Genomic DNA, 14,196 nt, shown 5'->3' on the forward strand with positions numbered 1-14,196 from the left:
CATATACTCCCCGGCGAATTCCCGTAACTCTCTGGTACTCTAAAAAATACCCGAATCACGCGGAACCTTTCTGAAGTCCGAATATAGTCATCCAATATATCGATCTTTACGACTCGACCATTTCGAGGCTCCTCGTCATGTCCCCGATCTCATCCGGGGCTCCAAACTCCTTCGGTACATCAAAACATATAAACTCATAATATAACTGTCATCATAGCGTTAAGCGTGCGGACCCTACGGGTTTGAGAACTATGTAGACATGACCGAGACACGTCTCCGGTAAATAACCAATAGCGGAACCTGGATGCTCATATTGGCTCCTACATATTCTACGAAGATCTTTATCGGTCAGACCGCATAACAACATACATTGTTCCCTTTATCATCGGTATGTTACTTGCCCGAGATTCGATCGTCGGCATCTCAATACCTAGTTCAATCTCGTTACCGGCAAGTCTCTTTACTCGTTCTGTAGCGACCAGACCTCAAACAGTCTGATCTCTGTGCTCCGGTGTCATCCCTGGATCAGTAATGCTGACACCACACAGTACTCGGAGGATTTATAGCAGAGTAGCAACCACACACTTATTACATCGAGTGTCTCAAAAGAGAACTTGTTACAATAAATATGGCTTAAGGCCATCTAATAACGATAATAGCGGAAGGCTTGGAAGATAAGTGAGTCCATCAACTCCAACGGCATCACTGAGTATAGAACCACGACCTAAAACTCCTTAATCGTCATCTGAAAAGTCTGCAACATTAACGTTGCAGCCCGAAAATGGGTCAGCACATGGAATATGCTGGCAATGTAACACATAGAAGGTAATGGAATGAAACAGCTATACTATATGCATATTTGGCTGGTGGGAAGCTCTATGGTTACAGTTTTGCGTAAAGCCAATTTTTCCCTACTTCAAAGGAATAAATTTAATTACTAACATGGTAGTTGTTAAACATTGAGAATGGTTGACAGCATTCTCAATCCCAATTAAGCATCAACATTAAAACCCAACAATATTAATTTAGAGTAACATGTTGAGATTCACATGATAATCCAGGTACTAGATACTCAAGATGTCCATAACCGGGGACACGGCTAACCATGATTAGTTTATTACACTCTGCAGAGGTTTGCGCACTTCTCCCCACAAGACTCGATCGCCTCCGTTTGGTTTCTCGCACTACAAGGTGTTTGAGAAGACGAATGACCGAGACATAGTCTTTCAGAAGCGCTAGCACCTTACGATCGGGTAGACCGTACCACCTACATCCCCTACATCTGCTAGTCTACCACTGTAAGAGTTCGCACAACTTAGTCAACTATGCTAGAGCCCATAATAGCTTGTGGCTGCACACGGAAGTTTCTAGTATGAATAGTCTCATGATCCCTTTGAGCCTGGGTGGCGGTCCAAAAGAAAACAGGCAAGTCCTGGAATACCCAGGTGCCTCAATCCACCCAGATGTGTGTTTAAGTTGCCACCTTAGATAAACCATGAACTAACAATCTCACATCTGTCATGGATATCACTCACCCAATCCACGTCTACTAGCATAGCATGGCATAACAAGCAAACGTAGAAGTAACTCCCAAAGGTTTGATAATAAACAGCTAATAGGTACTAGCTCATCTACTTCCCATCCCACAATTTAATTAGTTCCTAATCATGCAATGTGTGAGAATTGATCTAATGCAATAAAACTGGGTAGTAGAAAAGGTATGATCAAAGTGTTACTTGCCTTGCTGATGATCCGCGAAACCTAGAGATTCAAAGTAACAAGCGGCACACTCCGGGTATTCTATCGCAGACAAACAAACAAGCATACAATAAGTACTCATATAATGCACAGGTAAAACTCAAATAAGAGATATAACCAGAAGGTTCAACTTAAGAACTCCGGTTGGCAAAAAGAATCAAATCGAACGAAGCAACGAAAGTCAAACGGCGAAAGAAAACAACTTCATTCTAGTAATCTGGATCTAAGGCAAATTTCAAGTAGCAAAATCTTGTTTAAGTTGGTTAAATGGATAGAGGGTTTCGAGACGAAACTCTAGGCGCTTGAATCGCCTGATTCCGATAAATGAGCAAAAAAGTTATACTAAAACGAAAATCGGACCAGGAATCGCGATCAGAAAAATCGCAGATTTAATCCGAGAAAAAGAAAAACGACGAACGCTCGCTAGAACGAACGAACGGACGAACGCTTGCTATTTAAATAAACCAGAAAAACCGATCTATTTTAAAAAAAATGAATCTAAAAAAAACTGACGAAAACTGATCTTTTTTTTCTAAAAGAAAACCGTTGGCACGGAAGTCGAGGCGGCGGCGAACCTCGGCGGCGACGGCGACAGGCGGCGGCGGCGGGACCGGGTGGCGGCTAGGGTTGGGGGCTGGGGCGGCTAGGGTTCCCCGGGGCTGGGCCTCGGCTTATAAAGGCCACCTCGGGCCGGAGTCCTAGTCGGACACGGCCCGTAGGTCGGTTTTTTTAAAAAAAAATATTCCGCTCGGAAGAAACATAAAAAGAAATACTAAACAGACTCCAAAAATTCCGAAATAAATTTTCACGGGCTTCTAAAATCAAGCCGCACAAGGTGAACATTTATTTGGGACCTAAATGCAATTTTGAAAAACACACATTTTTCCTAAATTCAAATAAAACACCAAAAAACTCCGAAATAAAAACTTATTTGATTTTATTATTAAATCCTCAATATTTCTTTATTTTGGGAAAGTCATTTCATTCCCTCTCTCATATTTTTGTAATAGAAATAATTGATGATAAAATAAATAAAATCAAGTGATCCTATTCTCAAAATTTGAGAAAACTCAAATATGAAAATAACGAAATCCCCAACTCTCTCCATGGGTCATTGAGTTGCGTAGAATTTCTAGGATCAACCAAAATGCAAAATAAAATATGATATGCAATGATGATCTAATGTATAACATTCCAAATTGAAAATTTGGGATGTTACACGTTTCGTAATACATCATCCCGCAACTAACTCATTAGTTGCAATGCTTGCAAGGCTTAAGTGATGTGAATTACCGAGAGGGCCCAGAGATACCTCTCCGACAATCGGAGTGACAAATCCTAATCTTGAAATACGCCAACCCAACAAGTACCTTCGGAGACTCCTGTAGAGCACCTTTATAATCACCCAGTTACGTTGTGACATTTGGTAGCACACAAAGTGTTCCTCCGGTAAACGGGAGTTGCATAATCTCATAGTCATAGGAACATGTATAAGTCATGAAGAAAGCAATAGCAACAAACTAAATGATCAAGTGCTAAGCTAACAGAATGGGTCAAGTCAATCACATCATTCTCCTAATGATGTGATCGTGTTAATCAAATGACAACTCATGTCTATGGTTAGGAAACATAACCATCTTTGATCAACGAGCTAGTCAAGTAGAGGCATACTAGTGACACTCTATTTGTCTATGTATTCACACATGTATTATGTTTCCGGTTAATACAATTCTAGCATGAATAATAAACATTTATTATGATATAAGGAAATAAATAATAACTTTCTTATTGCCTCTAGGGCATATTTCCTTCAGCTGTAGGGGCTGTTCTAGGACAAAGATTTAATAAGAAATTAAATGTTATTCGATATGCTAGTAAAACTCTAGACAATGCCCAAAGAAATTATGCTACTACTGAAAAAGAATTTTTAGCAGTTGTATTTTCTTTTGATAAGTTCAGACCTTATATTGTTGATTCTAAAGTAACTATTCACACTGATCATGCTGCTATTAAATATCTTATGGAAAAGAAAGATGCTAAACCTAGACTTATTAGATGGGTTCTCTTGCTACAAGAATTTTATTTGCATATTATTGATAGAAAGGAAGCTGAGAACCCCGTTGCAGACAACTTGTCTAGGTTAGAAAATATTATTGATGACCCACTACCTATTGATGATTGCTTTCCTGATGAACAACTAGCTGTCATAAATGCTTCTCGTACTGCTCCATGGTATGCTGATTATGCTAATTATATTATCGCTAAATTTATACCACCTAGTTTCACATACTAGCAAAAGAAAAAGTTCTTCTATGATTTAAGACATTACTTCTGGGATGACCCACATCTTTATAAAGGAGTAGATGGTGTTATTAGACGTTGCGTACCTGAGCATGAACAGGAACAGATCCTACGCAAGTGTCACTCCGAGGCTTATGGAGGACACCATGCTGGAGATAGAACTGCACACAAGGTATTGCAATCCGGTTTTTATTGGCCTACTCTCCTCAAGGATGCCCGTAAGTTTGTTTTGTCTTGTGATGAATGTCAAAGAATTGGTAATATTAGTAGACGTCAAGAAATGCCTATGAATTATTCACTTGTTATTGAACCATTTGACGTCTGGGGCTTTGATTATATGGGACCTTTTCCTTCCTCTAATGGGTATAAACATATTTTAGTTGTTGTTGATTACGTTACTAAGTGGGTAGAAGCTATTCCAACTAGTAGTGCTGATCATAACACCTCTATTAAGATGCTTAAAGAAGTTATTTTTCCGAGTTTTGGAGTCCCTAGATATTTAATGACTGATGGTGGTTCACATTTTATTCATGGTGCTTTCCGTAAAATGCTTGCTAAGTATGATGTTAATCATAGAATTGCATCTCCATATCATCCACAGTCTAGTGGTCAAGTAGAACTTAGCAATAGAGAGCTTAAATTAATTTTGCAAAAGACTGTTAATAGATCTAGAAAGAATTGGTCCAAGAAACTTGATGATGCACTATGGGATTATAGAACTACATATAAAAATCCTATGGGTATGTCTCCGTATAAAATGGTTTATGGTAAAGCATGCCACTTACCTCTTGAATTAGAACATAAGGCAAATTGGGCTATTAAAAAGCTCAACTATGACTTCAAACTTGCCGGTGAGAAGAGACTTTTTGACATTAGCTCACTTGATGAATGGAGAACCCAGGCTTATGAGAATGCCAAACTATTTAAAGAAAAAGTTAAAAGATGGCATGATAAAAGGATACAAAAGTGTGAGTTTAATATAGGTGATTATGTATTGCTATACAACTCTCATTTAAGATTTTTTGCAGGCAAACTTCTCTCTAAATGGGAAGGTCCTTACGTCATCGAGGAGGTCTATCGTTTCGGTGCCACAAAAATCAACAACTTTGAAGGAACAAATCCGAAGGTGGTGAGCGGTCAAAGAATCAACATTATATCTCCGGCAATCCTATAAATATTGAAACTAATGTTATTGAAACCATAACCCCGGAGGAATACATAAGGGACACTTTCCAGAACGTTTCAGACTCCAAAAAGGATTAGGTATGTGGTACGGTAAGTAAACCGACTCCAAAACAGTTCTAATGGTATTTTTTCTCCGCTTTGGAATATTTAAGAAAATAGGAAAATAAGAAGCAGACCGGAAAGGACACGAGGCTTCCACGAGGGTGGAGGGCGCGCCCTACCCCCTGGGTGTGCCCCTGCCTCGTGGACACCCCGTGTGCTCTCCGGACTCCGTTTTCTTGCACGATACTTTTTTTTGTCAGTAAAAATTCATTATATAATCTCCCGAAGGTTTTGACCACCGTATCACGCAAATATCCTCTGTCTTTGTTTCGAGTTGTTTCTGCTGCAGATTTAGAGCAAGATCTCTTCTCTAGAGTCAGTCGGGGAGATTCGGGTGTCTCATCTGACACCGGGGTGATAACCCACAAGTATAGGGGATCGCAACAGTTTTCGAGGGTAGAGTACTCAACCCAAATTTATTGATTCGACACAAGGGGAGCCAAAGAATATTCTCAAGTATTAGTAGTTGAGTTGTCAATTCAACCACACCTGGAAACTTAATATCTGCAACAAAGTATTTAGTAGCAAAGTAATATGATAGTAGTGGTAACGGTAGCAAAAGGTAATGATAGCAAATGTAATGTTTTTGGTATTTTGTAGTGATGATAGCAATAGCAACGCAAAAGTAAATAAGCGAAGAACAATATATGGAAAGCTCGTAGGCAATGGATCCGTGATGGAGAATTATGCCGGACGCGGTTCATCATGTAACAGTCATAACCTAGGGTGACACCGAACTAGCTCCAATTCATCAATGTAATGTAGGCATGTATTCTGAATATAGTCATACGTGCTTATGGAAAAGAACTTGCATGACATCTTTTGTCCTACCCTCCCGTGGCAGTGGGGTCCTAATGGAAACTAAGGGATATTAAGGCCTCCTTTTAATAGAGTACCGGAACAAAGCATTGGCACATAGTGAATACATGAACTCCTCAAACTACGGTCATCACCGGTAAGTATCCCGATTATTGTCACTTCGGGGTTAACGGATCACAACACATAATAGGTGACTATGGACTTGCAAGATAGGATCAAGAACTCTCATATATTAATGAAAACATAATAGGTTCAGATCTGAAATCATGGCACTCGGGCCCTAGTGACAAGCATTAAGCATAGCAAAGTCATAGCAACATCAATCTCAGAACATAATGGATACTAGGGATCAAACCCTAACAAAACTAACTCGATTACATGATAAATCTCATCCAACCCATCACCGTCCAGCAAGTCTACGATGGAATTACTCACACACGGCGGCGAGGATCATGAAATTGGTGATGGAGGATGGTTGATGATGATGATGGCGACGAATTCCCCTCTCCGGAGCCCCGAACGGACTCCAGATCAGCCCTCCCGAGAGGTTTTAGGGCTTGGCGGCGGCTCTGTATCGTAAAACGCGATGAATTCTTCTCTCTGATTTTTTCTCCTCGAAAGCAAATATATAGAGTTGGAGTGGAGGTCGGAGGAGCTCCAGGGGGCCCACGAGGTAGGGGGGCGCGCCTCCCACCCTCGTGGGCAGGTGGTGGGCCCCCTGGTCTTCATCTTTTGCAAGGATTTTTTATTATTTCCAAAAAGATGTTTTGTGAAGTTTCAGGTCATTCCGAGAACTTTTGTTTCTGCACATAAATAACACCATAGCAATTCTACTGAAAACAGCGTCAGTCCGGGTTAGTTCCATTCAAATCATGTAACTTAGAGTCCAAACAAGGGCAAAAGTGTTTGGAAAAGTAGATACGACGGAGACGTATCAACTCCCCCAAGCTTAAACCTTTGCTTGTCCTGAAGCAACTCAGTTTATAAACTGAAAGTGATAAAGAAAAACTTTTACAAACTCTGTTTGCTCTTGTTGTTGTAAATATGTAAAGCCAGCATTCAAGTTTTCAACAAAGATTATGACTAACAACATTCACAATAACGCTTAGTTCTCAAGTTTACTCATATCAATGGCATAATCAACTAATGAGCAATAATAATAAATCTCGGATGACAACACTTTCTCAAAACAATCATAATATGATATAACAAGATGGTATCTTGCTAGCCTTTCTAAGACCGCAAAACATAAATGCAGAGCACCTTTAAAGATCAAGGACTGACTATACATTGTAATTCATGGTAAAAGAGATCCAGTCAAGTCATACTCAATGTAAACTAACAATAATGAATGCAAATGACAGCGGTGCTCTCCAACTGGTGCTTTTTAATAAGAGGATGATGACTCAGCATAAAAGTAAATAGATAGGCCCTTCGCAGAGGGAAGCAGAGATTTGTGGAGGTGCTAGAGCTCGGTTTTGAAATAGAGATGAATAATATTTTGAGCGGTATACTTTCATTGTCAACATAACAACCAAGAGATGGCAATATCTTCCATGCTACACACATTATAGGCGGTTCCCAGACAGAATGGTAAAGTTTAACCCCCCCCCCCCCTCCACCAACAAGCATCAATCCATGGCTTGCTCGAAACAACGAGTGCCTCCAACTAACAAGAGTCCCAGGGGGAGTTTTGTTTGCAATTAGTTTGATTTAGTTTGCATAAAGCATGGGACTGGGCATCCCGGTGACCAGCCACTTTCTCGTGAGTGAGGAGCGGAGTCCACTCCTCTTGAGAATAACCCGCCTAACATGGAAGATACAGACAACCCTAGTTGATACATGAGCTATTCGAGCATACAAAACAGGATATTTATTTGAAGGTTTAGAGTTTGGCACATACAAATTTACTTGGAACGGCAAGTAGATACCGTATATAGGTAGGTATGGTGGACTCATATGGAATAACTTTGGGGTTTATGGAGTTGGATGCACAAGCAGTATTCCCGCTTAGTACAGGTGAAGGCTAGCAAAAGACTGGGAAGCAACCAGCTAAAGAGCGACAACAATCATGAACATGCATTAAAATTAATCAACACCGAATGCAAGCATGAGTAGGATATAATCCACCATGAACATAAATATCGTGAAGGCTATGTTGATTTTGTTTCAACTACATGCGTGAACATGCGCCAAGTCAAGTCACTTAAATCATTCAGAGGAGGATACCACCCTATCATACCACATCACAACCATTTTAATAGCATGTTGGCACGCAAGGTAAACCATTATAAGCTCCTAGCTAATGAAGCATGGCACAAGAAACTATGATCTCTAGTTGTCATTGCAAACATGTTTATTCATAATAGGCTGAATCAGGAACGATGAACTAATCATATTTACAAAAACAAAAGAGGTCGAGTTCATACCAGCTTTTCTCATCTCAGTCAGTCCATCATATATCGTCATAATTGCCTTTCACTTGCACGACCGAATGATGTGAATAATAATAATAGTGCGCGTGCATTGGACTAAGCTGGAATCTGCAAACATTCAATAAACAGGAGAAGACAAGGCAATATGGGCTCTTTTGTCAGATCAACAATAATGCATATAAGAGCCACTTCAACAATTTAATCATGGTCTTCTCCTATCGACCCCCAAAGAAAAGAAAAGAAATAAAACTATTTACACGGGAAAACTCCCAACAAGCAAAAGAAGAACAAGAAATCTTTTTAGGTTTTCTTTTTAATTACTACTACAAGCATGGAAAGTAAACTAATTAAAAGCTACAACTAATTTTTTTGTTTTTCTTAAGGTTTATTAAACGCACAAGAAGAAAGCATAAAAAGAAAAATAAACTAGCATGGATGGTACAATGAAAAAGTATGAGCACCGACATCTATCAATGAATGTGTGAACATAAATGTAATGTCGGTGAGAAATACGTACTCCCCCAAGCTTAGGCTTTTGGCCTAAGTTGGTCTATGGCCACGGTTGGCCTGACGGATATCCATAATAACAGTTGGGGTCGTACTGCGATGCTGCGGCTATCGCCTCCTGAGCTGCAGTGTGGCGATGAGCGGCCTCCGTTCTCCTCTCGTACTCATCTGCCTCCTCTCTGGTAATAACATATCTTCCTTTTGCCTGATAATCAAAGAAGGCAGGAGTAGGGAGAGTAATACGGACATCACGTCGTCTGTCAAAGATTAGTCGATACTGGAGAGGTGATTCACTCCTCTAAACAAACTGGTGGTGAACTATAGCATTAAAATCTAGGTAAGCAGGAGGCAATTCAGTATCATCCCCATGTATGGTTACATCGAGAAAATCAGCTAAGCGGGTTGCATAAATTCCACCGAAGAATCTTCATTAAATCTATTATTATGCAACCTAGTGCAACAATGGCTCCCAAATTATAGGATTTTTCTCCTAACACAGCACTCCTAAGAATACTGAGGTCAGGGACACACATATGACATGCTTCATCTTTACCATTTTTGCACCTACCTATGAAGAGAGCAAAATAGTGTATAGCAGGAAAGTGAATGCTCCCTATGGTAGCTTGTGTTATATCTCTAGATTCCCCCACAGTTATGCTAGCAAGAAAATTTCTAAATTCAGATTTGCGGGGTTCACTAGCACTACCCCATTGTGGAAGTTTGCAAGTAGTGGTAAAATCCTCTAAGTCCATAGTATAAGATTTTTCATAAAGATCAAACAGAACAGTTGGAGAATTACGTGAAGATGAAAATTCAAACCTCCTCACAAAGGAACTAGTGAGATAGTGATACTGGCTGCACTTCTCTTCCTCGAAGCTCACAAGATCCGTGTTACGCAAATATGCGTTAAATTCTTCTTTAATTCGCGCTCGATCCATAACGTTTTTAGAAGGCCATTCACAAGGACGCACTGGAGCGTCTCTTGGTGGCTCTTCATCAACATCACACATTGCAAACCTGGGTCCTTGCTTTCTTGAAGAACCACCTTGGTACATTTTCCTAAGCATATTTCTCCCTCTGAAAAATTCTGAAATTTTTTAGTAACTTCAAAATAAAAGTGAGCCAAACTCAATAATATTGATAGCAACTACTCCTACAAGTGCCTAGAGCCTATATCATGCATCAAAACTACTTGGAACCATATAAATTTGACATGCAAGCTCAAGAACATGGTCACCTAGGCAGCACAAATTTGCAATGAAAAAAGCACTAGAACAAAAACTAATTGGACCAATGGAGGAGTCACATACCAAGGAACAATCTTCCCAAGCAGTTTTGTGAGAGGTGCTTTGAGCAAGGAGATCGAAAACGGTAGCAAAATGAGCTTGGACTCGGGTTTGAGCTGGATATTCGTGTTTGTGGGAGGAAGAAGGAGTGTGTGGGTGAAAGGATAAGTGGAGGAGGGCCATCGTGGGCCCACGAGGCAGAGGGGCGCGCCTAGGGGGTAGGGCGTGCCCCTGACCCTCGTGGCCAGGTGCCAGCTCCTCCTGTTGTGACTCAGTGCCAAATATTCTCAAATATTCCAGAAAAAATCATATTTAAATTTCAGGGCATTTGGGGAACTTTTATTTTCGTGGTATTTTTATATTGCACGGATAATTCAGATAACAGACAGAAAATACTATTTTTATTTTATTTAATATAAATAACAGAAAGTAAAAGTGGGGTACAAAAGGTTGTGCCTTCTAGTTTCATCCATCTCATGCTCATCAAAAGGAATCCACTAACAAGGTTGATCAAGTCTTGTTAACGAACTCATTCCGAATAACATGGAACCGGAGAAATTTCGAATGACACTATGTTACCTCAACGGGGATATGCACATCCCCAATAGTAAGAATATCATATTTCTTCTTGACAGTAGGAAGAGGAAATTCAAAACCTCCAAATATAATCAATGGATTTTTTCCAATAGAGTTGATACTATGAACTTGATGTTGTTTCCTCGAAAAGTGTGCCATATGCTCATTACCATTAACATGAAAAGTGACGTTGCCTTTAGTGCAATCAATAACAGCCCCTGCAGTATTCAAAAAGGGTCTTCCAAGAATAATAGACATACTATCGTCCTCGGGAATATCAAGAATAACAAATTTCGTTAAAATAGTAAAGTTTGCAACTACAACAGGCACATCCTCACAAATACCGACATGTATAGCAGTTGATTTATCAGCCATTTGCAAAGATATTTCAGTAGGTGTCAACTTATTCAAATCAAGTCTATGATATAAAGAGAGAGGCATAATACTAACACCGGCTCCGAGATCACATAAAGCAGTTTTAACATAGTTTCTTTTAATGGAGCATGGTATAGTGGGTACTCCCGAGTCTCCAAGTTTCTTTGGTATTCCATCCTTAAAAGTATAATTAGCAAGCATGGTGGAAATTTCAGCTTCAAGTATCTTTCTTTTATTTGTAACAATATCTTTCATATACTTAGCATAAGGATTCATTTTGAGCATATCAGTTAATCGCATACGCAAAAAGATAGGTCTAATCATTTTAGCAAAGCGCTCAAAATCCCCATCATCCTTTTTCTTGGATGGTTTGGGAGGAAAAGGCATGGGTTTCTGAACCCAAGGCCGTCTTTCCTTACCGTGTTTCCTAGCAACAAAGTCTTTCTTATCATAACGTTGATTCTTTGATTGTGGGTTATCAAGATCAACAGCAGGTTCAATTTCTATATCATTATCATTACTAGGTTGAGCATCATCATGAACATTATCATTAACATTATCACTAGTTTCAGGTTCATTACCAGATTGTGTTTCAGCATCAGAGATAGAAATATCATTTGGATTCTCACGTGTTTCAATAATAGGTTCACTAGAAGCATGCAAAGTCCTATCATTTTTCTTTTTCTTCCTTTTAGAAGGACTAGGTGCATCTATATTATTTCTCTGAGAATCTTTCTCAAATCTCTTAGGGTGGCCTTCAGGATACAAAGGTTCCTGAGTCATTCTACCAGTTCTAGTAGCCACTCTAACAATATAATCATTATTCTTACTATTCAATTCATTAAGCAAATAATTTTGAGCTTTAAGTACTTGTTCTACTTGAGTGGTAACCATAGAAGCATGCGAAAGGATCGATATAGTTGACTAGAGAGGGGGGTGACTAGGCAACTAACAATTCTTAGCTTTTCTTTAACAATTTAAACTTTGCATCAAAGTAGGTTGTCTAGATATGCAACTAAGTGAGCAACCTATATGATGCAACAAAGATAAGTACACAAGCAAGCAAGAGATATATCACAAATAAGCTTGCACAAGTAAAGGCATGAGATAACCAAGAGTGGAGCCGGTGGAGACGAGGATGTGTTACTGAACTTCCTTCCCTTTGAGGGGAAGTACGTCTCCGTTGGAGCGGTGTGGAGGCACAATGCTCCCCAAGAAGCCACTAGGGCCACCGTATTCTCCTCACGCCCTCACACAATGCGAGATGCCGTGATTCCACTATTGGTGACCTTGGAGGCGGTGACCGAACCTTTACAAACAAGGTTGGGGCAAACTCCACAACTCAATTGGAGGCTCTGAATGACACCACGAAGCTTCACCACAATGGACTATGGCTCTGCGGTGACCTCAACCGTCTAGGGTGCTCAAACACCCAAGAGTAACAAGATCCGCAAGGGATTAGTGAGGGAATCAAATTTCTCTTGGTGGAAGTGTAGACCCGGGCCTTCTCAACCACACCCGAGCAAATCAACAAGTTTGATTGGCTAGGGAGTGAGATCGGGCGAAAATGGAGCTTGGAGCAACAATGGAGCTTAGGGTTGGAAGAGATGGTCAACTAGAGGAAGAAGACACCCCTTTTATAGCTGAGGACAAAAATACAACCGTTATCCACCTACCAGCCCGCGACCAGCGGTACTACCGCCCCAGACTAGCGGTACTACCACAAGGCCATGCGGTACTTCGGCTCCTGACAAGCGGTACTACCGCAAGGCCATGCGGTACTACTGTGAGGAACCACGGTACTACCGCAGCAGCAGCAGAAGCTAGGGAAGACCTGTAGCACAAGGGCTGAGGACGGTACTGCTGCAAGCGCGGTACTACCGCTCCCCCTTGCGGTACTACCGCAAGGCAGGAAACCCCTAGCCTGGGAAGAGCGCGGATAAAAATACATCCGTGCCTACTTCCGCTGGAAAACGGATGAAGCAAAAATCCAGCACAGTACTACCGCAGAGGAGCGGTACTACCGCCTGGCAGCTGAGCTATGCCGCGCCCGGTACTACCGTGCAAGGGATGCGGTACTACCGCGGTGGCGCGGATGTAAAAAATTACATCCGCCCCTACTATGGCGATGGAGCGGTACTTGGCATGGGGGCCATGGTACTACGACTCTAGAGGAGCGGTACTACCGTGGGCACCTGCGGTACTACCGCACCGTAGTATGGTACTACCGCGGGTGCCTGCGGTACTACCGCTCTCCAGGGAGCAGTACTACCGCAAGCCCATCAACAGCAGCGAGGACAAGGCAAAGGGGATAAACGGAGGATGCTCCAAAGTGCAGGGGAAAGGAGGGGACAAGGAAGAAAACGTGTACGTGATGATTCCACCCAAACCTTTCCGACGCGGACCCCCTCTTAATAGTACGGCTTCCCTACGACTCAAATCCACCAAAAAGAAACGTAGAAAAATGTCGTCTTCAATAGTCTTCGAGGGACACCAAACCGTCTTGTGCCTAGCGATGAAACGTCTGGGAAACTCAAGACACACGATTAGTCCGCAAAAGCATTGTCATCAATCACCAAAACACCTTAGGGATAAATATGCCCTTACAATATCCCCCTTTTTGGTGGATTGATGACAATACGGGATTTGCAAAGGGAAATAATATTAAGCAAACGCAAACCCCTCCTCCCTAGAATATAGACGGGCTCCCCCTAGATGTGTGCCAACTAGATGGGTGCTTTGGACTGCACGGCACACATACTAGGATCAAAGCTCCCCCTATATTATAGAGACAAGGCATATCTTGCAATAGTAAGGCTAACACTAGACAAGATAGCAAATACGAGCATAGC

The sequence above is a fragment of the Triticum dicoccoides genome, chromosome 7A (genome assembly GCF_002162155.2).
Source record: "Triticum dicoccoides isolate Atlit2015 ecotype Zavitan chromosome 7A, WEW_v2.0, whole genome shotgun sequence".
NCBI lineage: Eukaryota > Viridiplantae > Streptophyta > Magnoliopsida > Poales > Poaceae > Triticum > Triticum dicoccoides.